Source organism: Lactuca sativa, chromosome 5, assembly GCF_002870075.4.
Source record: "Lactuca sativa cultivar Salinas chromosome 5, Lsat_Salinas_v11, whole genome shotgun sequence".
NCBI lineage: Eukaryota > Viridiplantae > Streptophyta > Magnoliopsida > Asterales > Asteraceae > Lactuca > Lactuca sativa.
The window spans coordinates 20,243,592-20,263,749 of record NC_056627.2 but is presented as its reverse complement, the minus strand read 5'-3'; positions in this window follow the sequence as shown (position 1 = coordinate 20,263,749).

Here is a 20,158-nt window from a genome sequence, read left to right as displayed (position 1 = left end):
AAGTTATGACCCGTCGAAGTTTTACGGCAAAACCGACACGACACCGAGAATTGTAAAAAGTGAATTTACGATAAAATACTTTCTAGACTTAGTGATCTAAACAAAAGTCATAGTATATATTAATTCGAGAGTGTGCATAAAAAGAACGTCCAAATCTGACTTCATATGAGGAAGTTACGATTTTTCTAAGATTTAGCATAACAATGTACAGCCCGGAAATTCGAATTTTAGATTGGTCGATTTTTAGCCAAAATAATCTAAACGAGAAATGAAGATATCGTTAATAGGAGTTAAACAACAAAAAGGCAGTCGAAAATGGAGCTCGTATGCGAAAGATATGGACGAAGCTTAGTCCCTACTCTTCGGGCGCGGCGAATTCGATACAGTTTTGTAAATCTGAGATAGAATGAGAATTAGCTGACGGGGTCTAAACGAAAGTTGTAGTACTCATAGATACCAACGCGTGGATATAAATAACTTCGAGAATATAGCTCATATGTTAAAGATAATATGGACGAAACTTAGTCTCTACTCTTCAAGCGCGGCGAATTCGAATACAGTTTTGTAAATCTGAGATAGAATGAGAATTAGTTGATTGGATCTAAATGAAAGTTGTAGTACTCATAAATACCAATGTGGATATAAAGAACGTAGAAAATGGAGCTCGTACGTAGAAGATACGGATGAAACTTAGGGCATACCCTACGATAAAACCCCTATAAATAAGAGATGAACTCTTCATATTTTCTCTCTCTAACTTCTCTCTAGGCTCCCTAAACCCCCCTAAAGCCTAGGAAACTTACCTAGCACTAGAAGAAACCTCGGAGCGCACGAAGGCTCCAAGAAAAAGAGCTTTTCGGCTTAGAAGCTCTGCTCCAGCGGAGCCCGGTTTTTAATAAAACCCGTTGTAAGTGAAATAAGCCTACTACACTTTAAATACAGCTTATATTTAAATACAATATCTTTTTCATGAACCTAGAAATAAGATTTATCAGTGATGCAAAGTTGTTATACTGATTGATCTACTTATGGGAATGATGTCTAGGCTGTGATTTAGTGAGGTGTTTAAAGTGAGATTTCCAAATTGTTGGATTAGTGTCTAAGTCCATAACTATTTTGGTATGTATTTGACCCGATGGTGCATGGTCCTTTTGGGTTGTTTTCACCAAAGCAACTTGATAGGATGAATTATGGAGAGAAAGGATTAAATATGATTTATTAATATATTATGAGAATAATATATTAAAGGAGAAATCATATTGTTTAATTAATATTACTCAAGAATTAATTGGTAATTAGTTTTGTGACTAAAAGAGATTAATTAAATTTAAGGTACTGGAATTGTAATTATAAGATAATTGCAATTTGGGCCATGGATTGCCTTATATTAAGGAGTGGACGAATTCTATGGGGAAACCCAAGAAGAAATCGTCCAAGGCCTTAAGGAAAGGAATCTATGGGTTGCTTAGGCTTAAGCATCAAAATTAGGGTTTCCTTATTAGATAACCCTAATTGCCTCCTATATATATAGATCCCTTATGACCCAAAAACATGGCTAAGAATCCTTCTAGGGTTTCACACATTTTAGGGCAACCTCCTTCCTCTCTCCTCTTCATCCTCTTGCTCTTGGTGTTTGTGATCCATTAGAGGAGTGACATTTGTGACTCTAAGCTTTCTAAAGTCAATACAAGGAGGAATTGGGATTGTTATTGCTGTATAACAATCAAGGTATGATCTAAACCCTAATTATATGTTATATTGATTATCATATTATAGATCTAGGGTTTATAGTCTTGGATAACTTGCATGTACAATAGAGAAACCTAGATCCAAGCATTAGGGTTTGTATGAGCACATAGGATGTTCTTAGGACCAAAACCCATCAGTGGTATCAGAGCCTAGATTGGTTTCTATTGTATTGATGCTTAGTGTGTTGAAAAAATTTGTTTTTTGTGGTTCTGCTTGCTGAACTCGCCGAGTTTCTAGATGAACTCGTCGAGTTCATGCTAACTCGACGAGTCCATGCCTGACTCGACGATTCAGCTGGTCAGAATGAGGGAAAACCGGGATTTCTTGTTGTTTTTGCTTGAGGATACTTGCCTTATCATATTAGATCAATATAAATCTGATTTTTTGATATATATGACTATATTCTTGATCTAATTGAAGATATTTATCAATTAATAAAATATTTGTTTCCTTATGTGATAATTGATTAATCATTTTGATTAAATTGGTAAATTGTTTTGCAAGAAATCATTAAATAAATCAAATATGGATAATTATGTGATTAAATGTTAATTTAGATTATTTGTTATTTGATCCTTGTGTTATGAAATGTTTCATATTTTCCCCTTTAGGTTTTATAGTTTAAATTTGACCTCAAAAGTTTTGTTGTTTTGAAATTTAAATAGTTGAAACCCTAATGTTTTGAAAAAGGTTTCAAAACTTGCCATCAAGTTTTGGAATTTAAATTTTGATTAATTGTTTAATTTTGATGTATATTTAAATTATAAACCCTAATGTTTTGAAATGTTTCAAAACTTGCCCTCAAGTTTTGGAATTTAAAAGTTGATTAAGAGTTTAATTAGGAATGTTAAATTCTAAAACCCTAGTATTGTTTTGAAAAAGTTCAAATCACACCCTTATGGTTTTATTAATTAATTAAGGTGTATAATTAAAAGAGATTTAATAAATCCATAAAAGTTTTAGTTTACAATTTAATTGAATTAAAATTATAATTGTTAAATTTGACCACCTAGTATTTTAAAAGTTGTAAAATACACCCTATACTATATATAACATTAAAAGTCTAACATTATATATATATATATATATATATATATATATATATATATATATATATATATATATGAGTAAAAGTCAGTCTTACCGTTAGTAGGCCTCATTCACGAAGCTAGTCTATAAGGGGTGTTTAAGGAAATTGCCTATAAAATGGCGATTGAATGGGTATCCACTCTTACCCACCGCACTCTTGACTAGTGGAGGGTCGTTAGCCGAACGGGTAGGATATGATGAAACCTTCCATTATAAGTATAATGAAGTACAAAAGTTACTAAATGTTTTACAAATTCCCAATCTTAGTTACTTAGGCAAAAGTGAATTGATGCAATTCCATGAAATTACACTTTGTGCCCTTGCGAAGACGTTAGTGGAGCATGTGTGGTTTACCGGCACACTAAATGGTTCTAAGAAAAGGTAGCAAAGGGTGACTCAATGTTTTTCATAGTTCGGTGGAGCGTGTGTGGTTTGCCGGCACATCGAATAGGTGACTGTAGCATGTGAGGGCACCATGTAGTTTGCATGGTTATTCACACCCGCTTTGTGATCCTCGGCATCCCAATCACAAACAAGAGGGGCATATCGAGATTTAAACATGCCATTGAAATGTTCAATGAATCTCATAGGATCTAGGAGTTTTCATAGATTTAAAACTTAAATTTCTCTTTCGTTTTTCATGGTGAAAATTAGTGAATCGTCATTCACTTACCTTCAAATGTTCTGCAATTTGGGTTACGGCATCCCTCTCCCGAGTTGTAGAATATTGTGTTGGGTCCTAGCCTTAGTATCTCATTTGGGTGATTTACTAAGGACTCAATCAATCAACTAACTTGAATTCGTTTTTTCTCCCGTTTTTTAGATGTCAAAGTTCGACAACTATGGTCTTCCCAAATCCCGTGGAACAAGCTTTCCACATGAAGATGATATTCCACGATTCAATCGAGGAACAAGAAATCATACTTCACTTCCTCCACCTCCTCCAATTATTCTCCCTAACCCACAAGTTCAAAGGCTTGAAAAGTTCAAGATCACTCAAGCCCTTTTGGCAAGTAAACAAAAGAAGGAAAGCCGGTGTGTGCACACGTCCTAGCAATGAAGTCACACATTGATAGGTTAAGAATGTTGGGATCCATTGTCTGTGAGGAAATGGCTGTTGATTGGGTTCTTTAGTCACTTCCTAACTCATATAGAGAGTTCGTAAGAGAGTACTATATGATGAACCGCGACGTGACCCTTATAGATCTCACCTATATGCTTATTGCTGCTGAATCAACAATGGTTTGGCGCAATAGAAAAGCAAAGTTGATTGGTGAATCTGCCTTCAAGACCTCTATGGATATAGACAATGGCAACGAAAGACATGCTATGATCGAAAAGTTTGATCATAAGAGAAAGGCGATGTCTGAAGTAGTTCCATGTCCTGTTCCAAAAGAGTCAATTTGCTTTTATTGCCAAGAGAAGGGGCATTGGAGACGAAGCTGCCACATTTACCTAAGAGATCTAAGAGATGGGAGAGTCGAAACATATGGCTCTAATATAGGTAAAATGCATTAACTAATTTTTTTAAGCTTCTTTCTAGATTCTTAATACATAATGTGATAAGATCACAATTGATGTTTTGTAGGATCGAAGAAAAGAAAGGAAGCTTAAGGGAAGAAGTGAGCAGAATCTAACCGTGAAGGAATGGATTTCGATCGCATTTCTCGAAGATTAGATTCTTGAACTACTACTTAGAGTTAGAATTAGATTGCTAAGAAAGATGTATTAGCATAGTTTTTCAATGAATTGCATTGCAAGGACAAATTTTTTCCGCAATAAAATAAATTTTGATTTTATATTAATTATTTATCCTTGCAATGGCATGCATGAAAATTGATGTTTGAAGGTTTCTAATATTAGCAATAATGGATTTGATTCTTAATTATGTTGTTTATGGAAATGTCGAGAATTTACCAAATAGGGAGAGTTTCTCATCGCCCAAGTTTCAATTAGACAGAAACTTGGAATCATGCAACTTGGTTGCACGATGAATGAGAAATTTTATATTTGGAAATTAGACTAATTCATTGACAAAGTGTCAAGTGAAGGACTAGGAGATCGAATACACAAAGTTGCGTGTTGATCAAGTCCACCATAAGAGTATCAAAGATATTCGTCATGATTTACTAAAGGTTTAGTAAATATGATTATACTTATAAGATTAAGTGTAATTCTGAATTGATTAAAAAAAGAAGGTTTAAATCAATAGCAAAACGAATAAGAAGAATCAAGTAGGCAGAAAGATAAAAGTTTCTCCATTCTAAGAAGAAGGGAGAGTAGCTTTTATGCTTTATGATAAGACTTAATGATTAAGAACCATATCTCAATTGATCCTCTAAGTGAGTCTTAGTACAATTGCATGTCTAAGAAGAGGATTCAAGAATTGAAGAAATGGTTAAATCAAGAAGTCAATCATACTTCGTTCCAAAACAAGTCTCAGAGTTAAGATTGTGACATTGAGTGAAAAGTATTAAGAAGGTTTATAACACTCATCAAATGTGGAAAGTTGTGATGTCTTGGATAAGACAAAGACCAACTAAGACCAATTTATGAAGTGTTTTGATAAAAACTACACTAACTCTTGCATATTTGGTTGTCATGAAATGTTTATTGACAAGAGAATCTTATATGTCAAGGAGTCAGTGGGAGTCTTAATGATCTTGAAAGGTTTCAAGAACAAATCAAAATAGACCTTATCGCTCATCACTAGCACACGAGTTGAGGTTTACAACCTATCGTGTTAACACTATTTTGTTTCTGTGCCATTCCAATTGAGTTAATTATGCATGTGAGTCCTATGAGTTCTCATTTGAACGCATAAAAGGCAAGGCACTTTAATCAATGAAAGGTACATTGATAGGAAATGGTGAGCTGCTTAACTACTTGGAAGACATGGTAGGCAGCTGTGCTACCATAAGGCAAGAAATCGAGATTAAGAAAGTTCAATATGAGTTTGAATTTGTCGTAAACTTTGGTTTTGACAAATTCACATGGATAGGTGTAACATCCCAAAATTCAAGGCCAAAAATTTCGTTTTGATTAAGTTATAATATAAAACCATCAGTAATAAAACATCCATATTCATATCTCATGTCAAAACCAAAGTGTCAATAATCAAAACATTTTATCGTCAAACCATATCAGAGTGTAATCCCAAAGATCTCTTGTGCGGAAAACATAGTGTGATGCGCTGCGATCAAGCCGACTCCTTCCTTTGAAAATGAGTACCTGAAACCAAAACTGAAAACCGTAAGCACGAAGCTTAGTGAGTTCCCCCATCATACCACATACCATACAATCATATAATGAATAACTAGGAGATATGGGCCTCGCCCACGCTCATGGAGGTACGGGCCTCACCCACGCTCCGCTAGCTGGGAGATACGGGCCTTGCCCACACTCCACTATCTCTGAGATACGGGCCTCGCCCACACTCAGCCACTAAACCATAGCATACAAGTATATACAATCATATACTAAACAACTAGGAGATACGGGCCTCGCCCACACTCATGGAGGTACGGACCTCGCCCACACTCCACTATCTCTGGAATACGGGCCTCGCCCACACTCATGGAGATACGGGCCTCGCCCACACTCATGGAGATACGGGCCTCACCCACACTTTGCTAGCTGGGAGATACGGGCCTCGCCCACACTCCACTATCTCTGAGATACGGGCATCGCCCACACTCAGCTACTATCACATATATCATAACACAAACATACTATCAGACATACCTGGGGTATCCGAACTACCCTTCGGTCCTAACAACCGAACATGGGGACTATTCCCCTCCTACTACCAGTATCACATATAACATATCATGCCAGCATATAAACATATCAGGTAGTAGCAAACCTAGATGATATCACAAAGACAATCATCTAACATACAACTCCTACTGGTGGGCCGACATTATGGTCGTAGACCCACTGCTACTGGAAGGTAACTCACCTCGCATTGCTGAAGTCCCGAATACACAATCCCACACTTGCTGAAGTCCCGCAGACTCGACCCCAGCTGCTGGCTGACAGATTCCCGAACTGTCAAACCAAAATAACACCCAATTAATAATTGGGTCCCACTACATAACCATAAACACTTACTTTGGGTAATTACATTACCCCAAGCTTGGGTTATTCAAGCCCAAGACCCAATCCGTAGGCCCAAAGTCAACTAGGAATCAAAGCCCAACACATGGCCCAATTTTCCAAATTGGGCCTAGGCCTATACATGGTCTCATTCTAAGGCCCAACATCATATAATCATTAAGGCCCAAACTATTGCCCATTTATGGCCCAATTTTCCAAATTGGGCCCAAGTCCCTTACATGGGCCTTACCCTAGGCCCATTAAATTACTTTAGACCATTTGCTTGATCTCGGATAGTCCATTTAATATCCCAAACATCGAGGCACAACAATAAACCCAAGTGAAATTAGGGTTTCTCATAAAATGATGATTAGGGTTAAGTTTCCTACTAAACCCATCTCCGGTAGCAGGGGTCGTCGTGGCTCACACCGGCGAGGCAGCATGCGGACGATGGAGCTCAAATCGACAGGATGTGGCGGCCTAGGAGCTCTCATGGCGGCGGCTGGAGTATTGCATCCTAGGGTTAAGGGTTTAAGATGTGCGAGGGGATGGCAGGGGTGTTATCCCGTGTTCCATTTGAAACTTCAAAGCATTATTACAAGTCTGGCCCCTGACCCCACAAATCTTTTCAACTTTGATAAAAATCTTTACCGTTCAGCCCCCAGCTCCCAAAATCTCTTCAAATTAAGTCCCATAAATTACCATTTAGTCCCTACCTTTCATAATACTTATAAATTAAATCCAGATTTTACACTTTTAACCTCCATCTTCTAAACTTGTGACAATTAGCTCTTTGAGACCGTCCTTTGATATATAATTATTTATTTTAGGGCTACCATTTGTTCATTAATTTATTTATTTTTCTAATAAATAAACAAGGTATTACAACTCTCCCCCACTTAAATTAGATTTCGTCCTCGAAATCATTCCTTACCATTCCTTACTCGCCCAACCACTCTAGCAGCATAGTCACCAATCTGGGCACGCCCCAGCCTTCCCAGGGTACCCATGACCAATCCTCGTAAAGCCCTAAAATCTATATGTGAACGGGTCCCTCGCAATAAGCTCTCATTTACCCCATCTGAAATCTGCTGCCTTGAGATAGTCTGATTCCCTGATAGACCACTCATACAAAATCATTGTCGTTGAATCCAATTCGTTTATCTCACAACTGACTACTCAACTTCTGATCACTTGCGGTTCCCACTATAAAACAGGGTCGTAGACCCAATTATCCTTCAATAACACTTATTCTTGGTCAAGGCTCAGCTAATCCCGCTGGGAGTGACTTGTCACTCCCCAAACCATCCAACTATTTCGTCCGCATATGCAACTAAAACACACATACTATCACTGACCAAACTTTGAAACTTCCCGAACACTGAACTGCCTGAAGCAGTATACACTGTTACATAACTGCTTACCAAAAGCTACCGAGACCTCCTGGGTCTCAATTCGCTTGCCAATCCTCTGAAACACTGGGTTCCCATCCGACTGCGGAGCCATAGGACCCCCTACTTAGTCGCCTCACACGACTACTGAACGAAATCCTTCTTTAGAACTAGTTGCCACTGTGACTCTACTACTTTATGATCTAACCGATCAAATCCATACGTCGAATCCTGTCATCATCAAATCCAACGATAAAAGTGATCGCTACCTAACCAATGGTAGCCTTATCTCACACGTCCTGAAGCAGTCCGTTGCTTCTCTGATCTCAAAATTGTAGTGGCGCTCCTACAGTCCTATCACTGGCTCAACCAGATCTAATCCATCTGGGTAATTCCGAAATCCAATCCGTGGATTTCCTTATCCTTACTGCTACACCCAAACTGGTGGGTACTACTGTTCCTTCTGCGTCCTAACAACGCGCTCACACTATCTACTAACCTAGTAAATGCTGCGGCTACACCTGCAGTCTTACCACACTCTATCATTATCTGACCGCTAGTGAATGCTACGGCTACCCCCACAGTCTTACAACACTTTCCATACCATCTGACTACTAGTGAATGCTACGGCTACCCCCGTAGTCTTACAACACTTTCCATACTAACTGAACACTAGTGAATGCTACGGCTACCCCCGTAGTCTTACAACACTTCCCAAACTATCTGACTGCTAGTGAATGCTATGGCTACCCCCGTAGTCTTACAACACTTCCCAAACTGGGTCGAACACGCATTCGACTTAACACACAACTGAACTTGAGTCCTAACCAGAACTCAAATCTGGTTCCCGAAACCTGCTATCATGTGACCTCACTGAATCAGTACCGTACCCATACCCATGATCAAAGCGTCACAGTAAACCATGAAATCATCTACACCCTCTTGCAGGGTGAGAATCAGTGCCTCGCACAACTGCTGTCTGAGAGTATTGAAGGCTGCTTGCTGCTCAGGCCCCCAACGAAAAGTCTCCGACTTCTTGGTCAGTCGGGTCAAAGGAACCGCAATCTCGTAGAAATCCCATATAAATCTCCGATAATAACTCGCTAGACCCAACAGACTCCGAATCTCAGATGGAGACCTCGGAACCTCCCACTGCATCACGGCCTCTATCTTGGACGGATCAACTAGAATACCCTTTTGGTTGACAAGGTGGCCAAGAGATTGCACCCCGCGCAACCAGAACTCATATTTGGTGAACCTTGTAAAAAGTCTCTCACCCACTTGGATTCGACTAAGTCTTCACGGCATGCGAGAATTGAAGGATTCCCAATCCGTCTCGCTTTCTAATATCCCACTGATGACAAAATGTGCTTACCAATGCTAGCGCTTAATCACCGATTAAACCTTAAGATCGTCCATCCTCTGAAATCTTGAGGAGTACTCTTGAAATCTGTTCCGTTCTGACACCTCAATTCATCTCCCAGGTTGACCACTGAAGACCTTAATCTTCACTCTGGCTGATGAATCCTCATTATCATTTCCAATCTTGCAGTACGACTGAACTCTAACCGAACACAGCTCATGCGAAAATACAATTCTCTTGATCATCCAGTGACCAACCACTTATGCATCTAACATCCGCGACTGACACTACCCTCTTCCTGTCACCAGTTCCGTCCTAGCAACGGTAGTGCCTTGAACTCCAAAGTTCATCCATAAACAATTTCCGACCATACCTGAACAATGATAGGATCACTAAACGCTGACTTCACTGGAAAACTATCACTCCAATCCTGATCGAGTATTCTCTAAATAATACTCCTGCATAGACCTCGACAAGGATCCGAAATGATAATGGTGCGCGTGGAACCCACTCTGCAAGATACGTCTCTCTTTAGGTTCATCAAGGACCTTCCGGCATGCAAGATGGCATATATGGTCCTTGATAACCGAACACTAGCAGAAAACTGACTCGAGATCCGACTTATCCAAACTCACTCGCAATCCCAAAGCGATACGTATTCCCAATATCCATCTAATAATATGACATACCCGCAACATCTGGAGGAATACTGATCCCCTTCTGCTAACATTGCCAATCCTGCTACCCTGTAGCAGCCTGAACCCTTGGAGTGACAAACTCCCTCGTGTACTTTCTCGTATATGCTGTACTGACTCAAGCCCCACTGGCCTTTCAGCCGATGATCAGAAGTCATGGGTCTCTTCCCGGGACCCTCTACTATACGCACCTGGCACGTATCTCTCTTTCCAGGGTGCTCCCAAATCGATCCCGCATTTGTAACTCTTGGGAATCGTACCCTACAGGGTCTGACACCCTGTCACACTCACTAGCTCGCTTGCCAATGGCTAAGCTGCAACAACCGGAACATCCTCTGTCCCCAAACTGGGTCACAACTATTCCCTGAAGCTTCTTAGATTCTCCAAGACTCTCACTGATTCGAGTATGGATCCTGTGCTTTCAGTAGTACGGGCCCAATACTACCTTCCACACCTATCCATACTTTCCTCAGCAATCCTCCCGGATCCTCCAAGTCACTTCCTCAACTAGTACACCCAAGTCTAACTGAGCCTCACTACTAACTCACTGAAATATATCCTAGGCTTCCTTAGGTTCCCGAACTCACCCAGTCCTCAGCTGCCGAAAGATTCCCAGTAATGTCAACTAGCTACTTCATGAATATAGCCACATGCAACAGAGATCAGATAATCCGTCAAGTAACAGACTCATCCCTATAACGGTTGGACTCAGACAAGAGCTGCGCAATAGGGTCAAATCTATCACTCTGATATTATCCAGCCTGTGCCACATGTGGCTTAGCATATTCACTTAATAGTTAGCTCACATTACTAAAAGTCCCACAAAGCACAAAGCAAGCAACATTCAGACAGTGGAAACTCTAACCATCATATTCCAATCAAATCATTCTATCCTCTAATCAGGAATCTGTACATGCAATTCAAAGGCTCATACAATCAGGCATAACCTAAACAGGCTATCCTATCACTGACTGATCTGTATTAGCATGCAAGTCTACAAGCATATATAATAGGCATATAAGGCATCCTCATAGATCCTTAGCCCTAATCTAGCATGTAGTTCTCATAATCATATCATATCATATCATAACATGTATGGGTATCTTGGGGAAAACTTACTTGAGCTCGGCTGATTGCACGCATCACACACTTTGTTCTTCTCAAAGTTCTTTTCTCTTTCTAGATTCTTTTCAAACTCCTTTTACAAAATGGTTTTACTTTTGAAAACTATCATACCAAGCCCTTAGTTTGAGTTCAGACACACCCGAGAATATAGCCGAATCCCTCAAACCAAGGCTCTGATACCAACTTGTAAAATCCCAAAATTCAAGACCAAAAATTTCGTTTTGATTAAGTTATAATATAAAACCATCAGTAATAAAACATCCATATTCATATCTCATGTCAAAACCGAAGTGTCAATAATCAAAACATTTTATCGTCAAACCATATCAGAGTGTAATCCCAAAGATCTCTTGTGCGGAAAACATAGTGTGATGTGCTGCGATCAAGCCGACTCCTTCCTTTGAAAACGAGTACCTGAAACCAAAACTGAAAACCGTAAGCACGAAACTTAGTGAGTTACCCCATCATACCACATACCATACAATCATATAATGAACAACTAGGAGATACGGGCCTCGCCCACGCTCATGGAGGTACGGGCCTCACCCACGCTCCGCTAGCTGGGAGATACGGGCCATGCCCACACTCCACTATCTCTGAGATACGGGCCTCGCCCACACTCAACCACTAAACCATAGCATACAAGTATATACAATCATATACTAAACAACTAGGAGATACGGGCCTCGCCCACACTCATGGAGGTACGGACCTCGCCCACACTCCACTATCTCTGGAATACGGGCCTCGCCCACACTCATGGAGATACGGGCCTCACCCACACTCTGCTAGCTGGGAGATACGGGCCTCGCCCACACTCCACTATCTATGAGATACGGACATCGCCCACACTCCACTATCTAATAAGTAGGGGTTTTCTCTAGTTTTACAAGACTAGAAACTTACTAATTATTACTAACTTAAACTAGAAAACAAAGACTTGACTAGATTCAATAACGGAGAAGTACTTCTATTTAGTTCAACTTAATTGATCCTATGGTTGATTTCAAGGTAAAAGTGCAATGGATTAATTCTTTTGCTAGTTACCGATTCAATTGATTAATTCCGTATTCACTTCATTAATCCTTAGCAAATAAATCAATTTAAACAATGGCCAGTTGTCTATTTCAATTAAATTTACTAGATATAATATTCGGGTTAAGTTAGACTTGCAATAGCTAATTAATTTATCTTTTAATTAACTTATTGTTTAATGGTCATCTCACAAGCTTGCACATAAATTTACTTGATTTTCTTATTAATCCTAGTTTCATGTTCATTACACTAGACATATGACTAAAAGTGTTCACCAAGCATATGAGATTGATAACTAATAGATGTTCATGCTAATTAATTATCTCCCTATTAACAGAAAATCAATTATCATTCATACACAAGGTTCTTTAGCAAGCTAAAATAACTAAATTAACCAACATAGAATTAATCCTACCAAGAATCAAACCATATTACCAATTTCGTATCCCCAAATAGAAGTTTAAAGAATTTAGCTCATAACTAAAGTAAATAACAGCAAACAAATAAGTTCAAGTTGCTTAATCATGTTGACAAAACAAAAGAAACAAATAGAATGGTGGAAGTATGCCTTAATTACTTCCGAAATTGGATTCTAGCTTCCTTGGTCGACTTCTAGGGTTCTTCTGGCTTCTTATTCGCAGCTAAGCACTTCTGAATCGTCCCAGAACTTCCTTTTCTCGATCTGTGGAATTATCTTTAAATAAGCGGTTTGACTCGTCGAGTCAAGTGATGACTCGTCGAGTCCCTCTCACATTCTACGTATTGCGATAACTATCTGGGATCTCGAGTCATTATCCTTCTGATTCCTCGACCGGACTCGTCGAGTAGATATATGACTCGACGAGTAGAAGCTTCTTTTTCAGTGTTTTCCTTCTTCGTTCCACTCTCAATCTTCTTACCGCTTCTCTTGCTTCCTTTTACTTCCGAACTTCATTTTTGGACTGAAAAACATAATTTAACACTTTTAAGTACCTTTTGTCGATAATATGCGATAATTTAGCTAATATATGAATAAAAAACTATACTAAATACACACTAAATATGCACATATCAAAATACCCCACACTTGTCTTTTGCTTGCCCCCAAGCAAAACTGAATTTTAATCATATTAGAATTATGTATAACAACTCCAATCTAACCCAGCCATTATGCCAAGACCGCAACGCATGTATTTGTGTCTAAAATTTTTCCTAAAGAACCCCCCATATTCCAAATACTCACAATCCTCATAAACATCCACCCACTCACCCCGAACTATGCTCATTTTATGCAACCCTCCGAATCCATCCGCAGAAAACCTCTTTACCCTCAAGGTGTTTTTAATCGAGCAACCCAAGCATACATATTCTAGAAAATTACAATTTTTCGATACCACTATGGAATTCTTTGAATTCTTCACTTCTTTGAACATTTCATCTTTGATATCTTTGAATTCACCAACTTGTACTAGCTTTTGGTATCTTCAACTTTTTTGGATTTTTGGAATTTTGATCTTTTGAACTTCATACTTAACTTTGATGCTCCAAAATTCTTATAACTTTTCTTGTAATTTTTTCTCTCTTTTTTTTTCATGTATTTCTCACTTTTTTTTTTCACTCAAATCCCTACATGCTTAAGCAGGGGCGCTCAATCTCAACCTTTATTAGCTAATGATAAAAATTTTCCTGGATACATTTCAGGTTTAGGCTGCTAAACATATTGCATCCCTCAGGCCGAGCAAGGTCGTGTTTTTGTCTCATGATTTCACTGGAATAAGGAAGCCACAAATGCACTAGAACGTATATAGGCTCAACTAAACATTTGGGTCTTCATGTAATTATTAACACAATTCTAACATGGAATCCTAATTTTTACCAAAATTTTCTAATTAAATCCTAAATAATACTTTTGGTATGCAAATTTTTTTTTAAAATTGACTATTATGTAACCAACCCCCTACCCCACACTTATGTAATGCAATGCCCTCATTGCATATGATGCATAAAAAAAACATAAAAAAAAAATAAAGAGGGAATTGGAACAAACTCCCCTGGGATAGCAGTCGATAGGCTGATCACTTCCATGTTAAGCTCAAACTTGAATCAACTTTAGACATGGTAACCTCTCATCCATGCCTTGGGTGTCAAAACTCATGTGGGTCGCTCCAAATACGCGGAAATTAGTGTAAGATCTTCAAGAAAGGAAATGGAAGAATAAACGAGCAAGTGGGACCAGTAGCAGCATCAAATCAGCAGTCCATCGAGATAAAAAAAATGATCGACTCGTCGAGTCTTATAGTGGACTCGTCGAGTACCAGCGCGCCTTCTCAGAATATGTAGAAATACAAGGCGACTCGGCGAGTCTGCTTAGTGCACTCGTCGAGTAGGCCACTGAACGAAAAATCTTGGTATTTTGCAACTGTTTTAGCTTCTAAAAACTTCTTTAACCCTTCCTCACATTTGGACTCAATTGCTCATACCCCCTAGGACCGGACTCGACACTTTGACGTTAAAAACTTGCTTCCTTGACTCGCTCTTACTCTAGAAAACATCCATGCTTTACATCTCTAACCCATCCTAAATAAGCAAGCATAATTCAATCCTGAAAAATACTAAAGCAAACAACCATTAATCATAAAATCTTAAAGCATACACACCAAATAAAAAAAATAAAACAAAACAAAACAAATTAAAATTGTTTGATTAAAAACACAAAAACATCAATCTTCATCTTCCTCATCATCATTAGCGGCTCCACTTCCCCCGACTCCGCTTCGTCTCGCAGCAATCCTCTCATCCCAAGATGGAATGAATGGGTAATTCCCACCATCAATATGTGGGATATTGAAGTGGTCAAAAAGTCGAATGTGGGATTGGTTGCTAAAATTCAGCCCCTTGCCAATTGATCCTGCATCCTCCTCATCTCTACATTGTACCAATCCATTGATACATCTTCATTTTCGACCGGAATCACTGGCGGCTCGTCCTCCACATCCCGTTCTCTTCTCGATCTCACCCTCCTTCCCGGTGCATCGGGACCAACAACGGGGTCATCATTTGGGATGACATAATGGCCACCACCATAGTCTTCAATTATCCGCGCTCGTCGGAAAAGAATGGGATTAAACGGGGGCGTCGGGATCATTGTCATGAAGTTCCAGGCTCCGCGGTTCATCAACCCGAATGAATTCGCCAATCGAGTGACAAACATTCCTCCATTGATACGGGATGTTTTGCGATCTTTGACCGCACCCTCCGAAAGGTATGAAGCAATACACCATGGAATGTTGCAAAAGACGCCGGGTGTTATTATGCTCCATAAGTAGAAAACATCAAGGTTGGAGACCTTGTCATCGTCTTTCCTTTGGTTGATGGTGGAGGAAATAAGGCGGTGAATGAGGCGGTGAGTCGGGGATCGGATGCTCCCTTCTTGTGCAGACTTTGGGATGTAGACTTTGTTTCCTATGGTATTCCACCAACCCGTGCTCGTGACTCCATCGGGGAACGCCATATGAGTGCTTGCCAAGAAAGCCCGAAAGATGTTTGTTGTCACTAAGGGTTGATCATAGATCCCTAGTCGGTAGGCAAGGTCCACCACCGAGCATTGACGATACTCGCCCCCAAGACAAAAAGTAAAGCTCGTCGGGTGATACACATCCACTCCCCCGGTGAAAGATACCGTGGAAAAGAATTCTAAACATAGCTCCAAATAAACCGGTTCTTGAATACGGAATACCCGGCTCCACCCATCACACACCATGCTGTTGCCTTCATGTTGGAACTCCTTAAAAAGGTAAGGAGCTAGTTCTTCTTCATAGCTAACGCTCTGCAGCCATTCCTAATCAATTCTGTTCGGTACATACACCTCCTTCTTCTTAATGTCGGAGAGCTTCTTCTTCCACTTCCTCATTGTTGAAGGGGATTCAATTTGCGGGAAGTTTAACCATGAAAACTCCCCTTGGCTACCAGTTGAAGATTGTCCTCTTCTGAACATGATTTCTGCAAATTAAACACACAAAACCCAGAATATATAATTAAAACTGGAAGGTTTCTGTAAAGCGACTGGACTCGTCGAGTCCATGCCTGACTCGACGAGTCGCGTAACCTGCACGAGTCAGTCGACGGGTCGCATGAAATTGGACCTTAAAACTTGTAATTTCTGTCAAGGGTTTTTGTTCAAGGACTTCCTACTAAGTAATAAGGTCAAACTAAGCATTCAAAACAACAATATTCATGAAAAATCGAAACCCTAGAATTTCATTATTTTTCAAAAACGGGTTTTTTACATGAAATTGCAGGCATAGATGGCCTTATACTCTCATTTTCTTTAGAAATCAAGAAGAAAGTTGTTACCTTTTGAGTTTAAACCTTGAGAAATTGAAGAAGATTTGAAGATTTCTTTGAATGCTTGAGAGTGTTTGCGAATGGGGTACCCGGCGAGTGTGATGTTGAAATTGAATTTTTAGGGTTAAAACCCTATTTACCAGATGTAAAAGTAATTTCGAAATTAATTTTTTTCTGTAAATAAGACCGACTCGTCGAGTTGTGGTTAGACTCGCCGAGTCTGGTCGCGAAGTTAAATGCTTTTCTGGAATCCATGTGGACTCGTCGAGTCGTGGTCAGACTCGGCGAGTCATTTAAAAATTTGCATATTTTTCAAAATTTTTCTGTTTATTATGAATCATTTCACCCCACACTTAGGCTTTGCAACTCTCAAGCAGACATGCCCGATGATTTAGAAGATTTAAGAATAAAAACGAAGGGAAAATAAAATGAAAAATAAAAAGAAGACTAAAAAGTAAAAGAAAGCAAACTCTATTGAACGGGTTGCCTCCCGCCAAGAGCTTCTTTTTGAGGAGTCATTAGCTAGACTCCTTCCCATTTACGTTTTGTCATCTTCAAGCATCGGGAATGTACGCCTCACTTTTTGTGGTTTATACTTGGTCTTGTAGGCGTAAATCTTTTTCTTGTAAGCCCTCTTCAATTCGTCTCTTCTCCTTTTCATTGCTTCATCTTTAGCTGCTTGGGCTTTCCTTTTTCTCTTTTTCTGTTTTACCCTCTTCTTTTTCACCAATTCTTGAACATCCTTCTCTTTAAATTTAATGACTTCATATTTCATGATGGTCCGTGCTCTAGGTTTAGTGGTGAATTGGTGATCAGCTTCTTCCTTCCTATCCTTTATTCCTGCATCCTTTCCCGTGCTTAACCCTTTTCCAAATGGCATCGTATCAATGCATGCCACATTGGCGTGTTGTACCTCCATTCCTTTTTCCTCTTCTGCCAATTGTTCTTCAAAAACAGTAACTGAAACCAGGGTATGTGAAGGACTATTCACAAACAGATCAGCTTTGGTCAAGTTTCTATCCAGATCGACTGGACTCGTCGAGTCCATTATGACGACTCGGCGAGTCGGATCGTGTTCGATCACTCCTGGAGTGTTTTCTGAGTTGGCTTCTTCCAGTAGCTTTTCTAGCTCCTCCAAGTCTTTGTTAGCATCTTCAACTTCTTCAAAGTGTAATGTGAACTTACTTGGGTCTTCTTTTAGTAAAATTTCAAGCTCTTTTTGTAATACCTCATCATCCAATTGGATAAATGAGATCTCTTCTCTCTTTTCTTCTTCTTGCTTGACTTCTGGAATAGCTTTAAACATCACCGACTCATCTCCCACTCTTAATGTCAATGTAGACTCACATATGTCAATTAGGGCACACGCGGTGTTTAAGAATGATCTTCCCAAAATAATTGGTATTTCGGGGTCTTCTTCCATTTCCACCACCACGAAGTCTACTGGAAAAATAAACTTGTCCACTTTGATAAGGAGGTTTTCACAAATGCCTTGTGGATTAATTATCGTTTTGTTTGCCAAATGGATTCTCATATTTACTGGCCTTGGTGCTGGTAAATTTAGCTTCTTAAAGAATGAGTAGGGCATCAAATTAATGCTTGCACCTGAATCAGCCAATGCTCGTGTAGAAACTTCATTACCAAATTGGCATGGAATTACTATGTTACCCGGATCACCCTTCTTCTCAGGCAGCTCACTCATCAATATCTCTGCGACTTCAGCCAAATCCTTCCTAGCAGCAAAAAGGCCTTTAAGCAAGTTAAAGTATTTAGGAGTTTGGAGCATTGTTTCCACAAATGGCATATTGACTTGTAAAGCTTTAACATGCTCCATGAAGGTTCTATAGGCTTGAATTTTTTCTGCAGGCATGGCTCTGGTTGGGTATGGCAAAGGAGGGTTGTATGGCTTTAGGAGACTGGCAGTATCTTCATTCCCGACTGGACTCGTCGAGTCCATGAGAGTGACTCGGCGAGTCTGGTCGGGTTTTTCTAGTTCTGGTTTTTCTTCCTTCCCTGCCTTCTTCTTGGAGACTCTTAGTGTTTCTGTAAATTCTTCTTCACTGCTGGAGGTTATTACGCTCACGTTCTCCTTTCTTGGATTGGGCTCGGTGTTGCTCGGAAGTTGACCCGGTCTTCTTTCATTCACTTGATGTGCAAGCTGTCCCAGCTGTTTCTCAATGTTGAGAATGGAAGCTTGCTGATTCCTCAGCATGTTTCTGGTTTCTTGCATTGCTACATCGTGATCATTATGTCTTTTCTCGGACGCGGTTATGAATCTTGTGAGTATGTGCATATTTTGATACGTGCATATTTAGTTCAAAAGGCAAAATTCCAAAAAAGTTAAGTATCGAACACAGTTTTAAACCTACTTGATGTGTGTAAAACCCACTAGTTTTAAACCTACTTTTAATTATCAAATAACACACAAAAGGCAGTGAACCTATCAATTGTGGTATAGTTCAAGCAAGTAGGGTATCGAACACAGGGAACGGCAAATTAAATACTAAAACCTAATTTATCTAATTTAACTAATAAGTAGGGGTTTTCTCTAGTTTTACAAGACTAGAAACTTACTAATTATTACTAACTTAAACTAGAAAACAAAGACTTGACTAGATTCAATAACGGAGAAGTACTTCTATTTAGTTCAACTTAATTGATCCTATGGTTGATTTCAAGGTAAAAGTGCAATGGATTAAACCATATTACCAATTTCGTATCCCCAAATAGAAGTTTAAAGAATTTAGCTCGTAACTAAAGTAAATAACAGCAAACAAATAAGTTCAAGTTGCTTAATCATGTTGACAAAACAAAAGAAACAAATAGAATGGTGGAAGTATGCCTTAATTACTTCCGGAATTGGATTCTAGCTTCCTTGGTCGACTTCTAGGGTTCTTCTGGCTTCTTATTCGCAGCTAAGCACTTCTGAATCGTCCCAGAACTTCCTTTTCTCGATCTGTGGAATTATCTTTAAATAAGCGGTTCGACTCGTCGAGTCAAGTGATGACTCGTCGAGTCCCTCTCACATTCTACGTATTGCGATAACTATCTGGGATCCCGAGTCATTATCCTTCTGATTCCTCGACCGGACTCGTCGAGTAGATATATGACTCGACGAGTAGAAGCTTCTTTTTCAGTGTTTTCCTTCTTCGTTCCACTCTCAATCTTCTTACCGCTTCTCTTGCTTCCTTTTACTTCCGAACTTCATTTTTGGACTGAAAAACATAATTTAACACTTTTAAGTACCTTTTGTCCATAATATGCGATAATTTAGCTAATATATGAATAAA